Source organism: Argiope bruennichi, chromosome 3, assembly GCF_947563725.1.
Source record: "Argiope bruennichi chromosome 3, qqArgBrue1.1, whole genome shotgun sequence".
In the NCBI taxonomy this organism is placed as follows: Eukaryota; Metazoa; Arthropoda; class Arachnida; order Araneae; family Araneidae; genus Argiope; species Argiope bruennichi.
Genome location: NC_079153.1, coordinates 136,768,813 through 136,794,848, shown reverse-complemented (window position 1 = coordinate 136,794,848; position 26,036 = coordinate 136,768,813). Strand labels below are relative to the sequence as shown.

Genomic DNA, 26,036 nt, shown 5'->3' with positions numbered 1-26,036 from the left:
TCTCCACATTCATTATTAAAGGAAGCATTTCCATTCATAATTTTTCTAGTGCCTAATTAGAAAATATTTTATCTTTTTCAGAACACTTTTGGACGAGTAACCAATAAAACAAGCCACCATCGACCAGTGAACGCAATTTCTGTACTATATCTTACCACAAGATAATGAGAGGTAAACCATTTCATACATTTTGAATAGTTGGGTTGAGAAGAAATTTTAATGATTGGTAATAATTACCATCTCCATTTCTAAATCGCTTTTGAATGTTTTTTTTTTTTTTGTATAGGAAAAAATAAATGCTACAATAAAAGAAATTGATTAGAGGATTTATCTTGGCTTTAATAAGTTCCTTTATACACAACTGATATTTCTAACAAAAGCAGACTTTATTTTTCTTGGCTTGGTTTCATTATTTGATAAACTTCGTATTTATATATATTATATGTAAATCAAGCAGCACGATTTATATATGTAATTCAAAATAATTAAGATCTAATTTTTTTTTTTTTTCTAATACAGTTAAAAAGCAAACTATCCAAATTGTTGAACAATATCATTTGAGTTCAGATCACCTCATCTGAATAACTTTACAATAAGCACATACAATTGTGTTACGCGTGCAATTGCCTTGTTTTGATGGTTGAGGAAAAAGTGCTCGACCCAACGCGGTCAAGGCAACCGGGATCGTGTTTTCCAAAATGAAGAAGATCTAATAACCAGTTCCATTATTAGATTCATTATTCACGCCCCGCGAATCGTGGGACGGCACCGGTGGTGCTTCCGAACACCGCTCGATAAAAAACGTGTCGAATAAGAACCTGCGAAGCCTTGAAACACTCTTGTGCAGATAATCTTGTAAAGAATGCACGCACAATACTTACTGAAATAAAAACGTGATATTTGGAAGAAAAAATTGAATAATCTTAAACGCATATGCAAAACTCGCTTTTGCTTTCTTAAAATATTATATTATTGCTATGAAACTGAGCGATTTCGCAAGTAAAATTGAACCACTGAATTTTTTACATTGAGACAGAAAGGAGAAACATTCAGTTTAATGTTTGAATAACAGTTGGGTATTTAATATAATAAGATTTGAAAAAAGGGCAAATAAATAATAATCCGTTTGAATCAAAAAAAGAAATATAATTGATAAATAAACTATTTCACGTAGCTTTTAAAATTTGAATTCGTACTTAGAAATCTAAGAAAAATATTCTGAAAAAATATTGCTTTTCTAAAAACGTTAAATTCAAGTATATTAGAAATAAAAATAGAAAAGATACAAATAGAGAAATATCACCAAACATGAAAATCGATAATAATTTTTAAAACATTATTAATCCATTCACTGCCATGTACGAGACATTTCGTAAGAAACTGATGTAAAATGAAGCCTCTGTAAATTTCTCTAGCAGTGAATGGGTTGAATATGAATTCCCATAAATAAATCTGCAGTCTCTAAATTAAGTATTTATAGTCCTCTGCATTATATAGTTTCATGCTTATATTTCAAAATACGAAACAGCCATGGGATTTCTCCTTCATCTTCGCTTTTAAAATAATCTATGATGCTAGGCCCTTTTTTCGTGCATTTATATAACTATAAAATTGTCTCAAGAAATGCGACTTATTTCACTAATTACGTGTAATGCATCGCAGTCGTAGGTTTAGAATGAACAATAGTTCTCAGTTTTGTCAAATATCCTTGAGTGTATTTGCTAGATTTTTTTTTCTTTTCTTTCTTTCTTTATTTATTTTCCTTTTGTCTTCGAGAACATTCATTTATAAAGACAGTTTCGTTTATATTTTCGCATCTTTTCTTTATTCAACTTCTCAGTTCGGATAGTAATTATTTTGTTTGATGCTTTTGGCGAAAAAATTGTTCTGAAGCATCCTTTGAATTTGCGACTTGTCAAATTTTGATAAAGGAATTTAGAAATAATTAGCATAAAGTTGATTTTTATCTCGTTGATGGACCACTGCCATATGACTCAAATGCCACGAAACAACCGCCATCTCTGTAACTAGTCATCGGATCAAGTTCATCTTCGTGTGATATGGGAATAATTCTCTTCGTGCTTCCTTTGATACTAACATTTTTTTTTTATGTATTCAGATCCTAAGTTTGAACTATATGTGGGGGAAAAAAATAGTTTTTTTGTTTTTTGTTTTTAGATTTTTTTTAATTTGCCGATTTATTATTTTTTATACTATGTAAAAATCTTTCCTATAATAGTTTTGATCTCCTCTTTTTTGGATCTACTGATATGCTAAAGTCAATGCTGTAATGTCATGCGGACGGTCAAATGGAAGCTGCTGCTGGCCCTTTGGGCTGAGAGAGAGAGCATGAAACTGCAGCACATGCAGCAAACCCCGGAAAAGATAAACACGCTCAACTGCATCATAAGAGGATAAATATTTGTTTATAACACAGGCAGGGTTTCGTAGATGATTTCATTGTGTTTAAAGATGATCGCCTTTGAATATCCGCTGTAACCTAATCGTCTATGAAACTGAATGTCCCAGAAAATATATCCACGGATAAGAAAATGAAGTGCAGAATCCTATTTAGAATATTGGTGTTACATCTCTAGGTTCTTCCTTCATTAAAATGTGAGCGCAATAACAAGTCAATTCCGAGGAAATGGTCGTACTTTCAGAATAGCTATTATATACTACCTAGAGATTGCAATACCGGACCAAAATTACAATACCGGTATTCGGTATTTTTTAAATCTTAATACCGGGATACCGGTTTTAATACCGGTATTAGAAATTTTAGAGAAAGAAAGAAAACACAGGTGTTTCTTTGTTTTATTTGATAGTTTTGTTAGAGAGTGTAAATATCACAAAAATAATTTGTAACTTATAAATTATAATAGTATATAATCACAAAAAAGTAAAGGAGTATCTTATTTATTTAAATCAGAAAAAAAGTGTAAATATCACTATTCAGTCTGTGGTACTATTACAAATTTTTGAAATGTGATCTTAAAAAACATAATGCATTAATTGTACTGTCATTAAGCCTGAAAAGTAATTTTGTGTAAAAATTACCAGCTGTAGAAAATGCTCTTTCGGCATCTACGCTAGCTGGTGGTACTGTTAGCAATGCGCGATATATTTTTTTCAAGTATTTACCTCTAAAACCCTCATCTTCAAATAAATCGATTTCGCGTCAGATGGTTTTGGATATAGCTGATTTCTGTATTGTATTTTGGTTCTTTGAAATTTTTTTAATTTATCGCTAATTCTAATTTTTGTTCAAAAGACAATTCCTTTTCACTATCGACAGTAGTGACATCATAATCTTCGATAATTGAACCGAATTCTGAATGTGGATAGGTTTGTGAGTAAAACGTTTTAAGAAAATTTACTCTAAACGTAATCAGGTTTGAATTGGTTATTTTCTTCTTTTTCATTTTCATTTTTAAAATCATTATAATTATTTAAATACCATTAGACATTTTCTATTTCGGTATGCCTTTCTTCTGTGCGATTTTTCAATGTAATTCTTTAGATAGTGATGTGTGCTGTTCTTTCAGTGACTGCAACATGAAATTTATTGTTGCATTAGCTGTTAATAAATTAGAATCTCTCCGACATAATGCCTCAATAGTCAGTTTTATTGGAAGTAGAGCTGATATAGTTCTGGATATTAAGTCGAATTCACTATCTGAAAAATTAATTTACAGGTTTAAGTCGATTATTGCTTTTTGGATTGGATTTCTCAGTTTCAAAAATCGTTCCATCATTAGGAATAAACTGTTCCAACGTGTTTTAGAATCTAATATTAACATATATTCTGTTTTATTTTCAGTTAGTATATATTTTAGTAAAATATACTTTTTATAGGGGAACGTTTAAATATCTTAACAATTTTTCGAACTTTATAAATTATAGGAAGCAATTCTTGATAGATTAATATTTAATCCTCATTAGCAATATCTTCTTCAACAATTACATTGTCATTATCTTCATTGTCAATATCGCTCTCACTCTTACTCTCTTCAAAGTTGGAATCCGAAGTTTCTATATCCACAGTATTTGAATTCTTCTGTTCTTTATGTTTTTGGTATAATACATCTATCAGTCCTAATTGAATTCCATGTGCATAGAACAACTGCTGATTTGCACCAATCAACTTTCCAACCTTTTTCATAACTGTTGCTTTATCAGTCGTTCTGGATACAAGATTTTCTTTCAGGGATAATCCATGTTTCGCTAATTTAGATTTAAGCAATTAATTAAGCCATTTATTAGCTAATTAATTTCGCCCGTTAGGGAGACATAAAACAAAAACGTATGCTATTTTGTCATGTTGACGATCCCTGAACATATAGTGTAGAGAATTTTAAAAATTTCTAATAAATATCGAAAAACCGGTATTTGAACTTGTGAATACCGGTATTTCAAAATTGTAGAAACGGCTCAAAATACCGGTATTCGGTATCCCGGTATACCGGTATTGCAATCCCTTATACTACCGATTTGATACCGTTTTTGCGAAGTCAGGAAAGGCATTCATTTGACATTTAAGAGACTAGGATGCAATCTTGGACAAGTTTTTTTTAACTTCTTCATTTCGAATGGAATGAACAATATTTTTATTTAATATACTACTTTATATAAAAATAAATGTTCATTTACCAATACATGTATTAGGCAAATGATTTGGTTACTTATTAATTATCCAAAACCAATAATTATTATTTGTTATTAGAAATAATTATTTTGATTTAAAGTCATATTTATATTTATTTGTAACAGAAAAATAATTGTAAATATAACTATAATTGTGATAAATATCACCTATTATTACTTCTATCAAATATAATTTCTTTATTGATACTAAACGTTTATTCCACATTCATATAGTTCGTCAGCCATCAGCACTGTTTCACAAGAAATTGAACCGGAGGATTCCGATGCAATCCAATTATTCTTCAGCTAGCAAACCTTGACTACAAGTAACTGCATCCTTTCATTTCAACTTTGATACTTCACTACATAGTGATTCTAGCCTTGTTTCATCTCCAGCCTAGCATTATTCGCAATCACAAATATTTTTACTTCAAAAGATTTTAACTGTCTGTATTATGCTGAATTAATTAAAGAACGATCCAATCTCAGCAAATCTAAGGAGAATTGGGGCATTTTTTTCAGAGTTTCAGCACTGAGAAAATGGTAGGAATATTTTATATAATTCAGGTAGAAATTTTTCAAAACTTTTGATGATTTTAAGAAGACTATAGTAATTTAAATTATTTATAATCCTTAAAATTATATTTATAATTATTTTAAGATTTAAGAATCTAATTCTAATGCAAGCACCATATTAATGAAAATTAACCTTTGTATAGAAAATGAGTACATATTTAAAAATCTATTTGTAAATTGTTAATTTAATTTTAACTAATTATGAAAGAAAATTTTTAAAAAGAATCAAACCTCTCAAATGCTTTACCGAGTATATTATTTAGACTGTCAGTAATGGTCCAATTACTTTTATATAAGCTATGCTGAAAGTTTGAGGGCCATTCTCTCAGAATAGGCTGTCTATTTTGCCTTAGTATTTTGTTGAATGAATACCCTCAAACCTAGTACCAGCATAATAAGTCTCATCCCAAGTTCAATTTTCCAGCTCGTATTGGCTATGCTTCAGAACAGTGTAAGAGCCTATTTTGTGACATTCGATCAGCCATTGCTTCTAATGTCTTCTGAAATCACAGCACCACCTGGAAGCAATAATTATACTATCGAAAGTTATACTTAGTCGTGGCGCATTTCATATTCTCGCGTTCTTTTTAGATACTGTTGGAAAAATTATGGAAGGAAGTGGTTTAGATGCCCCGTGGATCTTTGTGTAAGGCTACATGATGAAAAAATAGCATACCCTAGATACATTCAAACATTCAGTTCATTTTTTCTTAGTTCTCACGCCATATCAGTAGATTTCAGCTGAAATGCGCGGTGTTTCTTTTGCAGACCCTGAAGCTGACACGAGATGAAGCTCAAACTGTAAAAGTTCTAGAAATTGAAGACATAGATTCAAAACATAAAAGACCTTAAACTAGACCGAATCTAAAAATTAAAAATGCACTTATTCTGAATAATTTCAAAAACGGTATTTATTTAAGTTTCACAATTTATAAAATATCAGTCTCATAAAGTAAAACACAGGCAGAAGGAAAGAGAGCATGAAGTTCAACAATATCAAGCAGAAATTCGTTTGATTGCCGTTATAGAGTATTACTGCGTACTTAAAAAAAATATTTCAACGAAAATGCAGTGGACCATGAATAATCTCAAATTTTTGAATTTGAATTGTATTTTTATAGTGATATAAAAATAAAACCGAAATGTTTTTTTAAATACATCCTTTGATGATATTAAATAGTTTTTTCAAATAAAAAGATCGCCAACTGTACCGGCTTATTTAATCGTCAAACACATATTTTTATTCTGGGGCATCAAGAAATAATAAAAGTAAGGTCGCTTACCTCCCCTTAAAACGAAAGGTATCCAAATATATTATTGCAGGTAAACATTGGGCTACTCTCCTCAAATCGTGCGAGTTGCAAAGAAGTCACTTGGCAAATTCCGATGCCGCCTTTTTTGCTGAGGAACTTCTAAATGGACAGAATCTTCTAGAGCTAGAAGGGAAAGAATGAAAAAAAAAATTCTTATATTGACTTCTTTGAACATAAACTCATAATATTAATTTAAATTACAAAAGATACCAGATTTCCGAGCCGTGCCCAGACAACTGAAAGAGCTATAATCTGCCCAGTGTTTGTCCTCAAGCTCGGCTCTAGGTAGCGTGATACTCGGATTACATTTACTTTTCAAAAGAACCTTATTTCAAAACGAATGAAATAATACAGAAAAATTATAATGATAAAAAAAATTTTACAAATAAATTTATTGAATTAAAGTAAAACTATTCTAATGTGTGTGACGATTTGATTTCATGTTTCCTTCCTTCTAACCACCTGTTGTTATTTTATTTATTTTTGCGATGGATATTAATTTAGGTTGTATGACAGATGCGTACAACCATTTGCGTACAGCTCATAAAAAAGCCAATAAATCACGCGTAGCTCTTTGAAAAAAGGGGGTAGGGAGTAATTAGTCTAGGTTTGCTAAAACATATGTTATCTGTTGGCAAGAGTATTTGGCGAGAAAATGTATTGGTATTTTAACTAAATTTTGATGCTTAAACACAGGGAAAAAACTTTTGTCTCTATGTGTATATCCTGGCTCTGTACACACCTTGCTGTCTGCCTATCAAATTTGGCAAATATATATTTTGGAGGGTAGGAAAGTGATTTTTTGAATTTTTAATTAGAATTTTAATTTATCAAAAAATAAGAGAATTATTTGATAACTTTCTAAAAATTTACAGTAAAAAATAGTTTTTACTTCCAAATCATATAAATTCTCTGCATTATTCATTCAAAATCAAAGTATGCTAAATATAGTTCTCATGAAATGAAAATCAATAAACTTTAAAAAAATCCGAAATAGAAATTCCATTCTAAAAAAAAAAAATACACCTGAACTTAACTATTACCATCACAAACGATTCCCATTGTTTTAAAATAAGTGGATCATTTAAATGTGCATTTCAGCTAATTAATAGCACATAAATCAATAAGAGAATTTAACAGTGATAAATTTACTACTATTTGAAATTAAATCTGTTCAAATCTTTTGAATTTCTGGAACTCAAATAAATAATTCAAATACACATGAAATAAATAATTTAAGAAGCCTGATATAATAAAAATACATCTTATCTTATATTTAAAAATCTAGTATTCTCTTTTATGTGAAAACTTTATCTTTTCGTACGTAAATATAAACGGAAGATCTTGACTATAAAACATACATGCTATCTAAGATCTGTATTCTTTTTACAGAATAAAGTTAAGCAAAGACTGATAAACCAATAAAATTAATGAATTTCTTTAACATTTTAAGATAATTTACGTAAGACATAATATTTTTTGTATTAATATTTTTAAATGCACTGAATTGCATATTTTTTTCTTCCAAATATACGTGTGTTAAATTTAGTATCTCTACGTCCAATGGTCGATATTTTAAATAGAATGATAGACGCATATATATACATTCACTTTCATTCTTGGAAGAAAATCTTATTTTGTTAATTAAAACTTTTAGATTAAAGTCTGAATATTCCACACTTTAATTTTTGAATAATTTTAAACGAAAAATTTGGAGATATCTGTGAAATTTAAAATATATGCTTCCGTGTTAAAAGCCAATTTTTTCCACCCCCCCCCCATCCTTTGTGTGTGTGTGCGTATGTTATTAGGTAATTTTTTATTTAAGTTCCTAAAACAGTCCTTATTTTATTTTATGAATTAAAAATAAAACTCAGGATATTTTAATGGAACATTACAAATGGAAATGGAATAATAATCCGTAAGAAAGCATTTTTCACAATTTTTAAACTTATCCCGCATTTACTATTTATTTGATTTTTATAATATTGCAGTGTATTGAATACTATGATATAAGAAATCATTTCAATTATTATTTTTTTGTACATAGTAGCATTAAAGAATTAATGCTCTGTGAAATATTCCTTCAAATCCAATACAAACTCACCAAACTTTTAGCCTATATTGAGAAAAAAAAATTATAACTGTTACATAAGTATTATAATGCAGTTTTTTTTATTTAGCAATATACTAATAGGAAATTATTCATTTTATTTTAATTACAAGATTGCAAATTTCTATAATGGAAATACTATAATGGAATACTGAAGATTTAATCAAGGTTTCATGTATTATGAATGAAAGTAAATTACAGAAATAGAAGTGAATGTTCACTTATATAGTTATGAAGAAATAAAACATCTCTTTAAAAACTTCTTTAATGTTACAGCAAGAGTTTCTTCTGCAATGCAGTAAAAGAAGTCTGACTTTATTTTTTTAAATAAAGAAACTAATGTTCTAAATTCATTTTCTCTTAAAATCTTATATGGATCTCGACTGGACTTCTGAAAACTATGGGCTCATTGTGAGATAACCAGACTTTTTCCATAGAAAATATCTGCAAATTGTGCTTTGTTTTCACGAAAAAAATCGCTTAAGAACGTCCGAATCAATGGTAAAATCGAAAGATGCCCTTGAAGCCATTTCTATTAAATATAATTAAATTCCCAAGAGATTTGAATCTACTATACAGGAGCTGTTATGTCAATAATCCAAAAAAATTATTTAAATAATTCTAATCTGGGGGGGGGAGGGGACAAGATTTTTAAATAGGTAAAGTTGGCAATTGTCAAGGAACCCCTCAGCTCTTGATAATTTTTAATAGTTGTAGAAAGGTAAATAGTTTTATACTTTCATTTAATGACAGTGGGCCGTGCAGTCAAATTTATTCAAGTCATAATCAAATATTTATTAAATTAATTTTGGAATTTTATTCTAGTAATATTCCTAATTACAAGTTATTCGTTATGCTATTTTATAATTCTAAAAAATGTGAAGCTTTACAGTTTAAAGAAATATATTCCCTCCTTTTACAATATTGTTTAGAGTGTTATAGAAAGTTTTCCTTTGTTTTCGATATTTTGCTTAAGATTAATTTTACGTCTTGACAGTGCACTTTTTTTATTTGTACAATATTGAAATGGACTTTTTAGAAAGGGACTTGCGACTTCAGTTTTCAAAATTTACTACTTAAAATTGGTGAATAAAAATTAAATTAAAATCAATAAAAAAATTGGAGGGAAAAAGGGGCTTTGAGATTTGCATTATCTCAGGGCCCCAGGAAGGTTTAAAACCGCCTTGAATTCTTTTGAAATTAGAAATAATTACATTGTTTAAAATATGGAAAAAAACGCATATCTAATAAGTAAACATTTCAATAAAGGGGTAGATGTATATTGTTGAAGAGTATTTTACCAGAACTTCATTCAACACTATTTTTAATGGCTTTTTGTACATATAAGAACGATCTTTAATGAAATTAAAGTTTCTGAAGAACATATACTACATATATTAATGTAAAAATCCTTTTTCTTAATTTTGTTTTATATTTAACAGTAGATTTCGATTATAGTTTAATGAATAGTGCAACTAGAAGAAAATTAAATTTGAATTCAGCTAATATTTCCTACAAATTTTCGCAGGTACAAATGATCAGTTAGCAAAATATTAATATACTTCTGATTTAGTAAGCTGCTTATTTTACGCACCTTATACTTAAAATATTTCATACATAAAGTGCAAAGTCGTATAATGAACAAATAATTTATCTTTATCAGAGTACAGATTTTTTAAAAAAATGTAACAACATTTAAATTAAATATACGATGATAAACAGAAAAGTTTAAATTTGAATGGCGTTCTACTGTGGAAACTGATTTTTTAAAAACAAATACAAATCCCTCCTTACAAATCCTTCCAATTCCACTAACCTCATTTAATTGTACTTTAAATTTAAGAAATAATTTTTAATTGCCTATATTTAAATAACGAACTTATTGAATTAAATAAACGAATCAAGAAGAAATAAATCAAAAATTAATGAAACGCAAACTCTTTCGTTTAATGCAAAACGTTATATTTATGTAAAGTAATGCATTTATATCTGAAATCTAGAAAAAATGATTATTATTTCGAAGTGGGTACACTATTTATATGAGCAGAAATATCTTTCCCCAATGTTTTTATCTTACATTTTTAAATATATACATTGAAAAGCAATCCATCTTTCATAAAAAGCAAGTAGAAATTACTCCTATAGTATTAAAACGCATGAAATTATATTAATGAACGTATCGTTAAGTATTCGAAATTGTGTCAAACATCAGGCTAACTCTCGCCAAATATGACACTTTTAGATAACGTTTAAGATGTTGTAACCTCTTCTAGAACTGAACCATCTCAGTAACACAACCGCATTGTAAACGAGACAACTGATTGACAGTTTTATGATTCGTACGCAAATGGTTGTACGCATCTGTCCCACTACCATTAATTGGTTTTAACGTTTATTTTGCCTCCTTTTTTTCTTTGCAGCATAGTATAACTGAAATACATACGTTGTTTCTGTTGTTTTCTTCATAAAAGCAATTGATAAATTATTAAAAAGGAAATGAGAATTGTTATTACTTGTGCTGAGTCTGACTGCATGATTAATTGTTACTTTCTATGCACTCACTTTCGATTGAGTTTTCTCTCTCTCTCCCTCTCTCTCCCTCTCTCTCTCTCTCTCTCTGTGTGTGTGTGTGTGTGTGCCTGTCTGTCTGCGTTCGAATTGAGATTTTCATTCAATGGTGATTTTGTATCTTATTTTTATTCAAGTTGTTTATTTGAAGTATGATAGATCTGAAATTCATAATTTATAAAAATATTAATTCATAATTAAAATATTTATTTTATGGCGCTAATAACATTAATAAATGATTGATAGTAATGACAAAAATTAATTAAATAAGTTCGTTTCGTTGCCTTTTATGCCTTTCTGGATTAATGAATTGAACTAGTAAAAATGACTTGTTTTTAGAAAATATAAAATTGCGGCCAAATTATCTGTAGCCTTAACCACAAACCTCAAAAAAAAAAAAAAAAAAAAAAAAAAAGGAAATATTGTCATTTGTCTATTACCATTGATCTTTCTCATAATCTCAATTTAGCAAAGCAATGCTATTGAAAGAACTTAAAATTCTAGAGATGGTTGGATAGAACATTCTATTTGATACTACCTAAAATTTCCAGTGAGAAACAGCCTGCTTTTCGGAAGCGAAAAATGAACAATAGAGGGTCGTTGAGAACAAGTGAGCAAGAAAAAAAGAAAAAATTTTCTTTATGAAAAGGAGAAGCGGCAGTAGGTCGAAACTTGTTTACAGCGGGAGGAAAAGATATTATAAAAAAAAAAGCATTGTAACTTTTAATTTTCGCGATGTGGTCAATAACCTCGTCTGAATAGATCATTATGGAATCCTTTTTATTAAGATCGAAGTTCTTTTTGAAGAAACATTTTAAGCGCATTTGATTAAAAGAAATGGCCTCTGAACTGCACAAAGCGCCCACTTTTAAAATGCTCTTTAAATAGAAAGAGATGTAGAACCATACCAGTATGTTTATAGTTTTCCAAAAGTATTTAAGAACTTATAGTTTGGAATCGAAAGTAAGCCACCTATGTTGAAATTACCAGAAGGATTTTGTTTCAACAAATATGGCAGCTGCCAGAAAAGTTTGCGAAGCACACATAAAATCATGAATCAAAACAAATGTGCAAACAGTCATATAATATTACTTTCTCTTATTGGAAAACGAAAGAGGAAAGCTGATAGGTTTTGGTTGGAAAATGATATCAAATAATAAATTTATCTGTGAAATATCGTCCTAAAACAAGTTCAGATGATTAAAAATGTAATTTATTATGTTCAGAAGAAAAAAAAATCCCGACTTTGATGGGGAAAAAAAAGCATTCGGAAATTTTGCTTTCCCCTTGTGATAAAATTACTCCAAATGATGTTTTAATGTCGAATATGCGATATGCCTAACTATAATGCTTAAAAAAACTCCTTTTAAACATATTATTCAATCACAAAAGAAAAAAAATCATAATTTTTACGTAATGCCTTACTATCGCTGACTTCTAGCAACATGTAGTATCATTATTAATCTTTTCTCGCACATCCACTGTAAATACGTTAAATGCCTTAATCTATAAAGAAGAGAAAATAAGTTGCTGTTTAAAAGGCGGGAAAGTTTTAAAATTTATAAATTAACATCAGATTTCCTATTTTTACTGCTTGTTTAACAAATAGTTGGCATAGAAATTTCGGTTTACAATAATAGAGCTCAGATTATTCTTTGATTCGCTGTTTGGTACAGTTTCAATAATAGAAGTTGATATTCGAAAAATGAGCTTAGTTTAAATGAAAGCAAGTGTTATGCAGTAGCAGCTGTGCAATTGCAAAAAATATTAATTACGCATCAATAATTGAAGAATTCTTGAGACCTCAAAGGGCAGTAGGCAGGAATTCCGCTCCTGTGGAAGTTACGCCATTGTACATAATTTCCTAAACTTTTATTTATGGTATGAACAATTTCTCTTGATATAAAAGATTATAGAACATATTACTAGGTTATATACAAATAAAGTGTGATATTCGATTAAGGGAGAAGTAAGGGAGAAGGTTTTTCTTGAAATCTAGAAATCCATTTTTTTCCCCTTATATGGACGTGCAGTGGCTCCCAAAAGTGTTCTTACACTTTTAAAATAGAAAAAAAAAATCGCTGTAACCTGGAGTTCGACTCGAATAAGAACTCCAGTATGTTTTCCATGGCAACTCCATGTGATTCTGAAAAAAAAAATGATTTTTAAAAAAAAATAAAATTGAAAATGCAAAACAGACATGAAATATGTCACTAAAATGATTATAAAGCGAAATTTTTTAAATAAATTCATTATTAAAATTACAGTCTCTTACATTTTAAAGATTTTTGCATTTTGGTGGCATTTTAAAAATTGCCCGAACTTAATCTTTGTTTGCTTACTTTCTATGTTCTATTTATTATTTTAAAATTCCACGTCATCCCAAGGGAGCAAAGACCAATATTTGAAAAGTGATTATTCTTCGTAATAGTACTAGCAAATCAATTTCGTTTATTGTTAAATTGATAAATTTATACCATTCTACAATGCATTACGTTATTACGTAATGAAATGGTTTAAAATTAAATTAAATTGAAAATCCAGCAAGAAATGGCCTCCTAGCAAAATTAACTCAATGCAGTAAGAATCTTTATATATCCTTACGCTTTTTTATAACTTTAAAATATCTAACAAGTTTTATAAAGAAGCAATATTATTATATAAACTTCATTTTGAAGTAATACTTTTTTGTAATCTTTAGAATTATTTCATCAAAACTTGGAAGTATGAAGACTTTTGGGAGCCGTTGTATAAATGAAATCGGTAGAGGAATTTTTAAAAAAAATCCTTGTTGATAGTTTAAAATAATCGAAACAATGGACATGGTTTACATCTTTTTCACAAAGCATTGCGGGTTTGGAGTAAATAAAAAAAAGGACAGACTTGGAACTTTCGAAACAAAGACTGGAGTTCAGTGAGGGTCAAAAAAAGTGAAGTCAGCAGTTTGGGGGGTTCTCGAAAAGCAGAGATTCGTACTACTCGCTAAATCAAGTAAAAGAGATTTTATGTTAAAATCTAAGCAGCATTAAAAAGAATTTATTTTGGAAGTGAGAATCAGTTGATTTTATCATATACGTTTGTGATTTAACAGCATTTCAGTTGCATTTCCAAAAAAGGTTTTTAATTTCCAATAAATACAAAGATGAACTTATGGACTGCATAAAAGACGGAGGTAGAATTTTCTTAAAAATTTCTGCTAAAGTTTTCAGAACGAAATAAAACTTAAATATGTTAAGTGTTTCTTAAGCTAAAAAGCACTTGCTCTTGCAAATTTTCAAGTGGTCAAAGAAAACGATTTTGATGATGAGGGAACTGAATGGTTTTGCCTACGAATCATATCTAATAGAATTAACTATATAATGACCAACGAAAATGCTTGATTTTACGCAGGTTCTGTGAAGAATAAAAGCAGATGAAGAAAATTTAACATTTTCATACACAATTGTTAACTATCTCAAGCGAATTTCTCTCTCTGTCTTTGGAATAAATAATTTTCATTCGTTCATCTCCATTTTCCGAATTGTTGATACCCTATTCAAAATTTACATAACACTTTTCGGTTTCTCGCTTTGCACGAGAGTGCTGATTGTGCGAATGAACGATGGTTGGAATAATGCATGAGGGGGTTCGAAAAATGAGAACGCAGAGACAATGCAGGCCGTGATTTGACCGGATGGGGACCAGTAAAGGAAACGGCAATGTACACACCGAGTGGTTGTAATTCCGAACACGGATTGTCACTGCAGTCACCTTCGTACTTCCTGAGCTGAGTAAATAACAGCTGTTTTCTGTCGATTAACCTATAAAAAAGATTTTACGCAATGGTTCATTCTTTTATAGATAAACTCGGCCTCACGCATGACTACAAGAGCATGGGTTTATGGCTGCAACAACCTAGCAGCTAGAAAGTTTTACAACTTTACAATTATCGCCATAATCTGTACGTTTCCTTGTTATACTGAATACAGGTGCTTTTAAATTATCGATTAAGCTATTTTCTTCAAAAGATATCTAATCTTTGAATATAGATAAAATGTAAAGAGAAGCGTTTCTAAAAAAAGTTTAGAATTCAAACATTCCTTGTGTACACTGCTAAGAATATTTTTTGACTTATATTAATATAAAAGCGACTAGGTAATATTAAGAATTTCTAAAACTTTTTTTTGTTACTGCCATATTTTATTATTCATTTCAAAATTATACGAATTTCTGCACGTCTTGAAGAATATCAGCCTCAGTTCATATTTTTTCATAATAATAAATTGACAACTATCTGAGTCATATAAAGAAATATTTGTACCTTCGCAATGATTGCGAAGATTCACTTATTGGGCAAGTATTAAAAGAATTCAAATGGAATGTAGTTCTTCCAACTCCGTTGGAAAAACAAAATATTATCTTAAAATGATCAAAATGTTGTGTCCGAATATCATCTCAAAACGACCCAAAGAGGATAATTAACCCCGTAACTGAATCCCCTCTCCTTTCTAAAAGATGATAAAGGGAAGATTTCTGTGGGTAGATTCTGACAGGCAATGACAGGCAATGGAATTGAAAACAGAAAAAGTAGCCAGTCGATAAATAGTCCGAAAAACAGAAAAAGGCCAATATTCACCAGTTTGTTGAGGTTCCATTTAGTGTGACATAATTTTCTGAAAAAAAAAACATGTAATCAAACTCAGAATTTTCAATTGCTTTTTAATCAAAAAACTGTTGATTATATAAATACTTACTGATATATATATTTGATAATATTTGAATAATGTATATTGCAAAAATATCACAACTTCTGTGGTTAACTTGTTTATTCGATGCAGCCCTGAAACAATAGACTTCATCAAATAGTAGCTTCTGAATTGAGACCTGTTACAAGTCTGGGAAGAGAAGGAAATGGCGCGACCCGCTTTCGAGCCGAAGAATGCTCAATCAAATGTTAAATACAAAGTCTCTGAGAATTCTTGGAACAATGAGCCGTGTCTTTCTTTTTGATTGTTGAGAGCATTCGCAATACAATTCAGTTCAGAGCAAGTCTTTTTTTCACTTTCTAGCTCAAAGATCTCCATTTTTTTTCCCCCCACTTTCATTGATAACTTTCTTGAAAGTGGATTTTATATTTAGCAGAAATCTATTTAAAAAGTGATATTATTAATTTTCTTCGCACTCCTGACAAAATGAATGAATATGATTTCACAATTCAGAATATAGCGGTCATAAAAATGCCCTAAAGGAAAAATAAAAGTTTGAATTAGTTAAACTTCAGATACGATCCCAAACAATGGAAACTTGCTAGTGTTAGAAATAGTAAAGGTGCATATCTGAAACATACCATTCTATGTTTAATGTTTCAAAAAATTAATAAAGCTTAATTAATAAAGCTAATAGACGTCATAATGTTGTACCGTGGTCAGATAACCTGAGCTAAAATGTTTTGGGGACGAAATTATTTTTCAATCAACAGCATCATTACTGTGCCTCCAGGGGAGGATAGAACCTGGATGGTGAGGGGGGTAATCATTCATTCTCGTGGCTCCCTGGTGAGAGTTACGAATATTCCATCATTTTCATTTGTCCACTTGCAAAATAATCTGAAATGTTCTTCATTCATTACTGGCATTTGCACTGCTATGACATTCCTAATAATGAATACTGTAAATACTGTTGTTTGTGATTATAATAATGACCTCCATGCTTAAAATAGAATAAATATTAACATAGTTAGCAAGGAACTATTTCTGGAACTTTGTTGCCAGAAATCAAATTTGTTACTTGCGATTCTACTGCCGATTTCTTCGGGAGTACAAAAATTGACGCGCAAACTGGTGTTGACAGTTATGGAAAAGGCATCATTTTTAAACTGTCGGTTGTTGCATCTGTGAGAGGAATTTTCAAATGACTGCATTAAGTAAATTAGTCACCTTGATCATTCGATAAAGTAAATGCAAATACAAAACATTTTTTTAAAGTTTTCAGCTAATGGTGATAAGAAATGTAAAAAATAATGATAAATCGGTTCAAATTTTAGTTAATTGATTTCCTAAAAATAAATGCAATTATATAAGAATGGATATTTCAAAAATATTAAATTTGTAATTAAAATAATTCAGAATTTTACATTGCTTGAATTTGAATTCATACGATAGAATACATAGCTTTGGAAAGAAACCGATATGTTTCTTGAAATTTCAACAATAAATAATAATACATTTTTTACTAAAATTATTTCGAAAATTAAAAATTCCCGATTTTATTAAAAAAAATTATTAGAATTCATCAGAATGATGTATCAATAATTAAAATGTTTGCAAATATTCATTTTTGCATTTATTCTTTCATTTAACGCATCATTGCTTTTACATAATATGTACAAGGTGTCCCAGCAATAGGATGGTAAGAGCAAGAATAGGGGCATCTGGACGATTTGAAGTTAAGCAGTGGTCACACGAGGCCAACTACTGCGAGCAATGGAAGGCCGCGCCTACTTCAAGAACATCACTTGACCCCAATGGGAGAAGGGCAAATGTTTATCTCATCGGGACAACTATTTGCTATTGTCCCATTGCGGACACGTGATCATCCTGAACTTTCAATTGCTCGCAATAAATGGCCTCGTGCGAACTCTGCTTTACACAACAATGCTGGATCGAAAATAGGGTTGGGTGGATAAACTTTCTTGATTTATCAGGTACTGGTTGATACTCAGTTGGTTGGTTGGATATGAGTTTTAATGGCACAAGGGCCAACCATGGCTAAACTGCACCAGGTTGATACTCGGAGAAACTAATTCATACACTTGCACTGAAATGAGTATTGATAGGAATACGAATATGATTCCAAATTGAGATTGCGCTTCTTCGGAATAGATATTGATGATGATATACCGGTGAACCCAGTTTCAGTAGGTGTTTAATTAGTGGGTGTGAAAAAACAAAGAAGGGTATTGTTTTTTAATGTGTGTAACATGGGGTAGGAACTCAAATCGTTGGGAATAAAATATACATAATTAAAAATTCATCACCCATACTAATAACGTTGCGAAGCAGAATGGCGAACTTGGCTTTGTCGACCTCATACTTTGATACTGTTTATTTACTTTTTGATGCTTTAATACTTTTCGACCTGATATAATATTACCCGATCAGAAACGAAAGAAATCGAGGAAATTATCAATGGATTTCACAAAATGATGCAGAATACCTGGTAATCTTAATCTGTATAAGTTTTGTGTATCTGATACTTTCGCGTACTTCATAGAAAGAATCAGGTTGAAATAGTATCACCTAACTCTAGCAGGAAATGCTTGCCAAAAACGACAGATGGCGTTGCACGCGTGCCTAATTCCCAGGTTTCATATAGACTCTTCATTTCAGCGTTCCATAACAGGATTCAACAATAATCATCACTGACATCAAAGTTGTTTACGTGAACAGAGTGAGATTGTAAACAATGAGATCACAGCTACGTCAGGTCCGAAAATTTCTGTTTTCAACTCTGTTAAATTTGCTCTTTATCAAAGAATACATTTCAGAAAGGAGGTCTAATAAATTCCAGAAAGACTCGCTTTTAACAGTGAAATAAATAGTAATGATGTTATTTCAGTACTTATGATTATTGAATCATACGTTATAAAATGCTGAAATGAGAAGTCAATGCAAGAATGTTCGGGAGTGACATTTGTTTTTGATTGATGTAACTGTACCAATGAAGTGCCCATGACAGTTCCTTGGTGAAATTCGAGTCGTTGGGCAAGAGTTGTCACATTGATTCGTTGCAGAAGTTTGGAGAGCGTAGCCACTCAAGTATCACCATCCACTCAGATGCCATCAGGGGTCGTCAGATTTAATGCTCACCAGGGTCATATATAAGGCGAATCTTAGGTGAAATCTAGTTTCGAACCTAAAGTTCTCTATTTCTAAAGACTAAGAACTTACCACGATGGCCAGCTGAGGAATCTTTGAATCTAAAGAAATATCCAACACTTTTATTGAATTATTCTAAATGAAGAGCAAGATTATCCTCTCATTGAAAATCTTTATTAACCATTCTAATACAAATTTTGTGAGGCCAATATCAATTTGTTTTTACAATTACATCCAATCAATATCAATCAATTCTGAGTTCACAGTTTTGTTGTGTAACTAATATTTGAATAAATATTTTTTTGTTTCCGTCGTTAAAAAGAAGATTAATGAAAAACCTGTCTCAATTGCCCTATCAAAGGTAAATATGACGAGTGTAAGTAGACCATTGCTTTAAAGTCGATTTGAAGAAATGTAAATGATTTCTAGGACGGTTTTCAACCGCTGTTTCTTACTTCAAAATTACTCAATGCTTTTAACTGAACAAACTGTTTGGAATACAGAGACTAACGTAAATAAGTGATAAAAAATACTTTTTTTTTTTTTTTTGCATTAAACACGCATTTTTAGTTGTAAACAATGGTAGAAATCATTTAGTAAATCACTATAAAATATTTTATATAAATGTAGTTTAAGGAAAATAGTATGAAGATTTTGTTCCCATAAAGCTGTATTTAGTTTATTCTCTTTTTCCAGCTTCTCTAATTCAATTCATGATGGATATTAAGAAATACATGAAAAGCTTCAAAATGACCAGTTGTTAAAAACAGGAAGCTTCTTGAGACTTTCAGATAAAAACTTGCAATATTCTTTGATATTGTCGTGATTTTTTAAACTATTTTTTAGCCTCCATCTCTCTTTAAGTATCAGTTTGTTTACACTTATTTTGATCAGGTAAATGTAAAGAATTGAATTCTTTTAAGTGCAATAATACACTTAGTACTGAATACACGCATCAATAGATTTGTAAGGAGTGCCGCCATCAAATTTAGAAGATGTATTGTTTTTGTCCCCATATTTCGGTGTAGCCTAAATGAGAATCTAATAAATAAATACAAAATGGAATCGAAGCTCAAAGATAAATAAGATATAATTATGAGCAAAAATTTGGAATACATAGTTGGATGAAAGTGGCAATCCAAATACTGAGACGAGAAAGGTTGTAACATTACTTCCCCAAAATAAGTTAATTTTTCGGAAAATCCTGCGATACTTCCAAAATAAAACGTAATTTTCAAAAATATTTATGCTTTCGACACCTTTAGAAAAACAGTTGTAGCTAGACAGAAATGTTTTCACGCATTAAAGTCCTTTCAACGCGATACAGCCGGCTGGAAAATGCTCGAATAATTTCATTTCCTCGCTTCACGACGGAGCGTTTGGCGATTTTTCATCCATATCCTTGCATGAGAAACGCTCGCCGTGCTGCTGTAACCCTATCATTGACCACCTGAGAGCGGAGCGTGGCGAAGTCACCTGTATTCGGAAGAAGAACGGCACGCCAACACCGAGTGCGCTTCCGTGAGGCAGGTCTCTTCAGTTTTCTTCCTTTTGACAGCAGAGTATACTTTTGTTGTTTGATTCAAGAGCCGCCGCTTATCCGTGTCTCCATGACGACGGTATCGAGAAGTCAAAAAGTGTGCAAATGAATCGCAAAACAGTGAATCAGTTTTTTTTTGTCACCAACTGCGCGGTGCCTTTATTTGTCTTGGATCGAGGTGTGTCAAACACTGACTGATTCATTAAGTGAATTTCAGTCAAAACCTGCAGTGTTTCACAGCATCTGTACTCAGCATTCGACAACCACTTGTTGCATAACGCGGGATTAATACGTGATACAGCCAATATAATAAAAGGTAAGTGCATTTTGAATACGACGAACATATGTAATTTTTCGCGGCAGATCCTTTTTTTTTATAATATTTTTTAGATAAAATTTTAATTGTGATGGTAAACTATTTATAAATACATGAAATTAGGAAAAAAGTATGTGTATATTTAATCCAGAATCTAATTTTGGAAAAAAAAATCTACCCTAGTTTAATTTTGGGCCATTCTTTCTCAATATAAATGCAAATATTATTTTATATTGCACTAATATTTTATTCATCTCATTTATGAATGTTTATATAATTATGCATTTTAAAAGCTGCTGCATTTTCACAAATATGTCTCAGCTTAAATTTTTAAAAATCACTTCCTGATAATGTTTTTTTTTTTTTTTTTGTATTTACTTTCGGAAATTAAATCGCAAATGTATACAAAATGTACAATCATACAAAATGTGTTATATAAAACTGAAATAACTCCGATTGCAGATACTACAAATTGTTTTTGTAAACAGTTAAATTTTGAGAAATGCGACATTAGAGTATTTTGTGCAAACTGCTTTATTTTGGAACGGATATTCTGGAATTATTTTACGATTTTGAAACGGCACCAGCAGCCGATTATTGCATCATCGAAACTAAACAGGAGAAATTTATTCAAAGATCATTTAAAAATACTACAGTTCATTTTCATTGGTGTTAAGTAAAGGAAACTGGCTTCAGTTATATCTAAAAATATTTTTTTCAAAATATTAAAAAAAAAATCTAAAGAAAATTTTGAAACATTTTCATTCACATAAATGCAAATTTTGTTCAAAATAAAGACCTTGATACCTTATCATTTTTTCAAAAGAAAACGATTGAAGGTCGCTCGTTTGAGACTCAAATTTTGTTTCATTACAATATTCAAAAACAGTTCAGTTTTAAAATCATTAATATTCTTCCAAATATACATTCTCAGGTGCAAGTCCTTTATTTATTTAGTTTTTTTTTTCTTCCAAATGTCAAAATGTTTTAGGGGTAGACCTTTATCATCGAGTGGGTGGAGTTTAAAATGATATTCAGTCCTTTATAGACGTTATTAGTGCACGAGGCATCTTTCCATTGCCTCTAAGCTGGATTAAAATAACACGTTTTTTCCAGAAAGAACTTCTGATCTGATAGCACCGAGAAGGTTTCCCATTTCACTAAAGTAATCATTTGAAATCAATGCCTGAGCTGTGAATGCTAAATGAATGATTTCTCACAATCTTTCGCCATTAAATTTTGTTGTTCAGTTATATGAACGTCTCTTTCGATCCTCTCCAAAAGTTGTGATTAAATGTGAGTTGTGAGATGGGGGCGCTATTGCACCAAACTCGAAATGTCTTTCTTTCAATTCATTCAAATGGAATGTTAACCCTTTGCACTCGGAAAAGTAATTCGATGCATATTCTCCCTAATATTTACCTTGCTTAGTGCTCTGAAAAATAAAAATATATATTTGTTTTAAGTTGAATTTCCTCGAAAAAGTAAACTACATCTTCTTACAACTCTGTAGACATTTTTAACAATCCAAATTGAAAAATAAATAAAACACCAAAATGATGCACCGTTTTTAGAGTAATCATCCGAACGCAAAGGGTTAAACAGTCTTCTGTCTTTACGTTTTAAAAAGTTTAAAGGAAGAATTAGATATATTGAAATTATGAATTTAGTTTAGTCATAAATTATTTTAGATATTTAACAAAATGTTGGAGAAAAACTTTACACATATTTTCTTAACATTGTTTCCTCTGATGTTATGTTATCACAGATGAGGGGAACTTAAGCCATTCATCAACTCACTTCTTTGCTCTTTCGTCTGAAATGCACCAGATTAAAGAAGGATATCCTTTTTAGGGCAGGAATAATCGGCGATAATTTATAAATGATTGTTGAATGAAATGGCCTTGGCCTTACGAGAATAAAAGATCCCGGCGTATGCGATTGTTTGATGCTACGCGTGTGAATTTATTTGTGTTAAGCTAGCATTTAGGGTTTTTCTGGAAAAGACAAGGAGAGGTGCATCTTTCCTATTCCTACACATACAGAAATAGGATATTAATTTTGAAATTCTGCGTCGTCCATTTTGGATTCCCAATGAAACAATCTAGAACGAAATAGGAGTAGATAAATGATAAAATTGATAACATATTTTAGCAAAGACGATCTACCAGTTTCTTTTTAATTTTATTATTCTTTTAGAAGGCAGTACTATTTTTTCCCAAAGCTATAATGTATGATTTATTTATTTATTAAAAACCATTACATATCATAGGCATGAAACTTTCTATTTTCTTTAATATTGTTTTGTAAAAAAACATTACATTTCTTCAATCTTTTTATGCATGCGATTTTTTTTATTACTCATCCTTTATAAATCAGATTTCGAAGAATATGTGGAATTGGAACAAGTCCACATTACTCTTGAAAAACTAAAAACAGAGTTGAGATAACGAAGGTTGGATTATTCTTAAAAAATTTCACTCATGTTCGAAATAGATGCTTTTTATTATTTATAAAATTTGTGATTGAAATATATAATTGCTTTTGAAATGCAGAGGAAGAATTTTCATGTTCTTATAATTCTAAAATAGCATTTTTATTTAGTTTTAAAACGTCTGATGGTCCGATGATACTTCAATGCCTTTAATAATATTCTTTTATCCTGTTTCAAAATTTTTTTATTAAAAGAAATTTAATAGGATTTCATTATAAATTTAACTTTAGTCAATCTGCTATTTTAATTAAGTGTGAAGTCTGATATTCTAAGACGCGGTTCAAATAAATTTTATTTGTTCCAATGGCATGTTGATGTTATTTAGAGATCAGATGCTGACTCGAGTGTTCTGATCCACAGGAGTAGTCTCTCCAAAACTTTCTGGCATGCTCTCTAATAATATTATCCCTGCATGAAATTGTGATCCTTGGTTAAATCTGTGAATGCTCAGGTTTTTATTTTCAGAGTTCCAGTTACTGAAAGTTTTGTGCTTCGCAGTGTAGTAGAAAAAAAGAACTGGCACTTGTGTATTAATTGCATGACGCTGACAAACATTAGTTACGAAATATCGATCTTTGATTTGAATCTAATATGCCACATTTGGCGACATTTGACGCTGGCACGCAGTTAATACACAAGGACCAGAAAATCAAATATGTATTTTTAACTCCTTTTTTTCTACCTATTGAAACCAAAACTTTGGGATAGAATTACCATTTGGTCTTAAGATCACGTACCGAATTTTCATTTATCTGAGTCATTTCATTTTCGTGTTTACATGAGTGAGAAAGAACAGACTCTCAACTTTGTGAGAAATTTAATTCAAAATTAGAAAAGAATCCGCCCTTTAGATGTTAAATCTGTTCAACGAGTTTTATCTATCTAGCTTTATACATGTCATGTTCTTTGACGTGTATAAAGCTATCATACGCTAATAAGCGGACAGAGAGCGCTCTTCTTACTGAATTTTCTTTCAAAACGAAAAATTGAAAAATTTAGTTTTAAATCCATATACGAAATTTCAACCATCTGGCTTAAAGCAGTTTTTTTTTTTTTTTAATCTAGTTTAAAGAAAGACAGACATAATTCCAAAAATATGTTTTTTTCTGATTCGGAGATCTGAAATGTGAATAATCGAACATTATAATGATGACCCTTTGTAGACATGAAGAAAAAAACTTACGTAACTTTAAAAAACGCATTTTAACATAGGATCTATCTTTTAAACAAACGCAGAATTCTGAGAATTATGTGCTCGATAAAAAAAAAAAGTGAAATTATTATTTCTTACGCTTTAGAAAGCGAATCAACTTGAAACATTTAGATATTTGCTCACGAATATTATAAATTTTAACGAAAAGTTTGGCCATATTAATTAAATATCTAATTTTTTATTATAAACTATGAATAATTATAAAGATTAATTTATCTTTAGTACTTTTATTACTGTCTCAAGAAGATATTATAAATATTTTCAATCATTTCCCTGCGAGTTGCCACTCAAAACAATGAATCAAATGTTGTATCATTCATTCTTTGAAAATTATTCATATCTTTAAGAAAAAAAATTAGTTTTTTATGGTTTTTGAAATTCGTTGATAATGGATTATAATCTTTCTTGAAGCTACGAAACATTTAAAAAAAATCGTTTATTGCAAATGATATTCCTTTTATGAAAATTAAGAATGAAGACAGTAAAAGAATTTTATTACTCTAATATTTAAGACAAAAAAAAAGTTTGCATTAAAAAATATTTTATTTGTGTACTCTTTGGTATTTTTTTTTTATTTTGTACATTAAAATTAGATATGAAAATAATTTCGTCCTCATCAAATCTGAGCATTTATACAGAATAACTTTTAACCGTTTGGATAAACATTTATTTGAAAATTTCTTTGCACGTGGGGCATATTTAATTTTGTGGGCAAATAAGAGCAGTAGATTTTATGACGTATCAGAACATCATGCGCGTCTTTGCCCAAACAAATGCATGACGTTCTGATACGTCAAATGTATGACACATAGGCATTGTTTTTGAGAGGTTTCCACCTTTTAAAAGCAAATCCAGCCACTTCATTGATTGTCTTCATTGGTACTTGTCTCTATTGTTTTCACGAAAATAAGGAAACGTTGGCATATATGGCTGCCTTATGGTTGAAAATATTTCAGTTGTGCTGAAATGTCGAGTGCATTTTGTGTGAGAGAGATTTAAAGGAAATAATTCTCTGTAGTCATAGAGCTTCTTACTAAACAATGATATTGCTTATTCATAAGACCAACAAGGCTGTTAATATGCATAATTAGTTCCTCGTTTCTCCCTTAACGAATAATTTGTATCTGTAAAAAACAGCACGCTTTGTAGTCGACACAAAACAGTGTTACCACCCGCTAGATAAATATATATATATATATATTCTGTGATTCCAATTGCACGATCATCAACTACTTTTGTTAAGACACAATGAATCGGGGTCTTATCTGGGACATTCGAATTTCTTTCTTAAAGCAACCTGCACCGAGGCGAACGAATCTTGTGCAGAAACAAAGGAAACTTATTACGCCAAACCGAAACAAAACCGCTTGTATAAATAACTAACCTACGATCTGGACTTG

At 30.4% G+C, this 26,036-nt stretch overlaps 1 protein-coding gene across 9 annotated transcripts in view; it reads left to right on the top strand.

The window, feature by feature from the left end:
* Nucleotides 1-26,036, top strand: part of LOC129962624 (LIM and calponin homology domains-containing protein 1-like) — a 156,071-nt gene that overhangs the window by 50,915 nt on the left and 79,120 nt on the right. For 7 of the 9 annotated variants that reach the window (XM_056076472.1, XM_056076471.1, XM_056076463.1 and 4 more), the window contains one exon: nucleotides 82-171. The exons of 1 other annotated variant lie outside the window; for it this stretch is intronic. The gene's annotated coding sequence lies outside the window, so the exon portion shown is untranslated. Of the gene's footprint in view, nucleotides 1-81; nucleotides 172-20,583; nucleotides 20,930-26,036 lie in introns of those variants that run through there. One more of the 9 variants, XM_056076466.1, reaches the window with a different exon arrangement.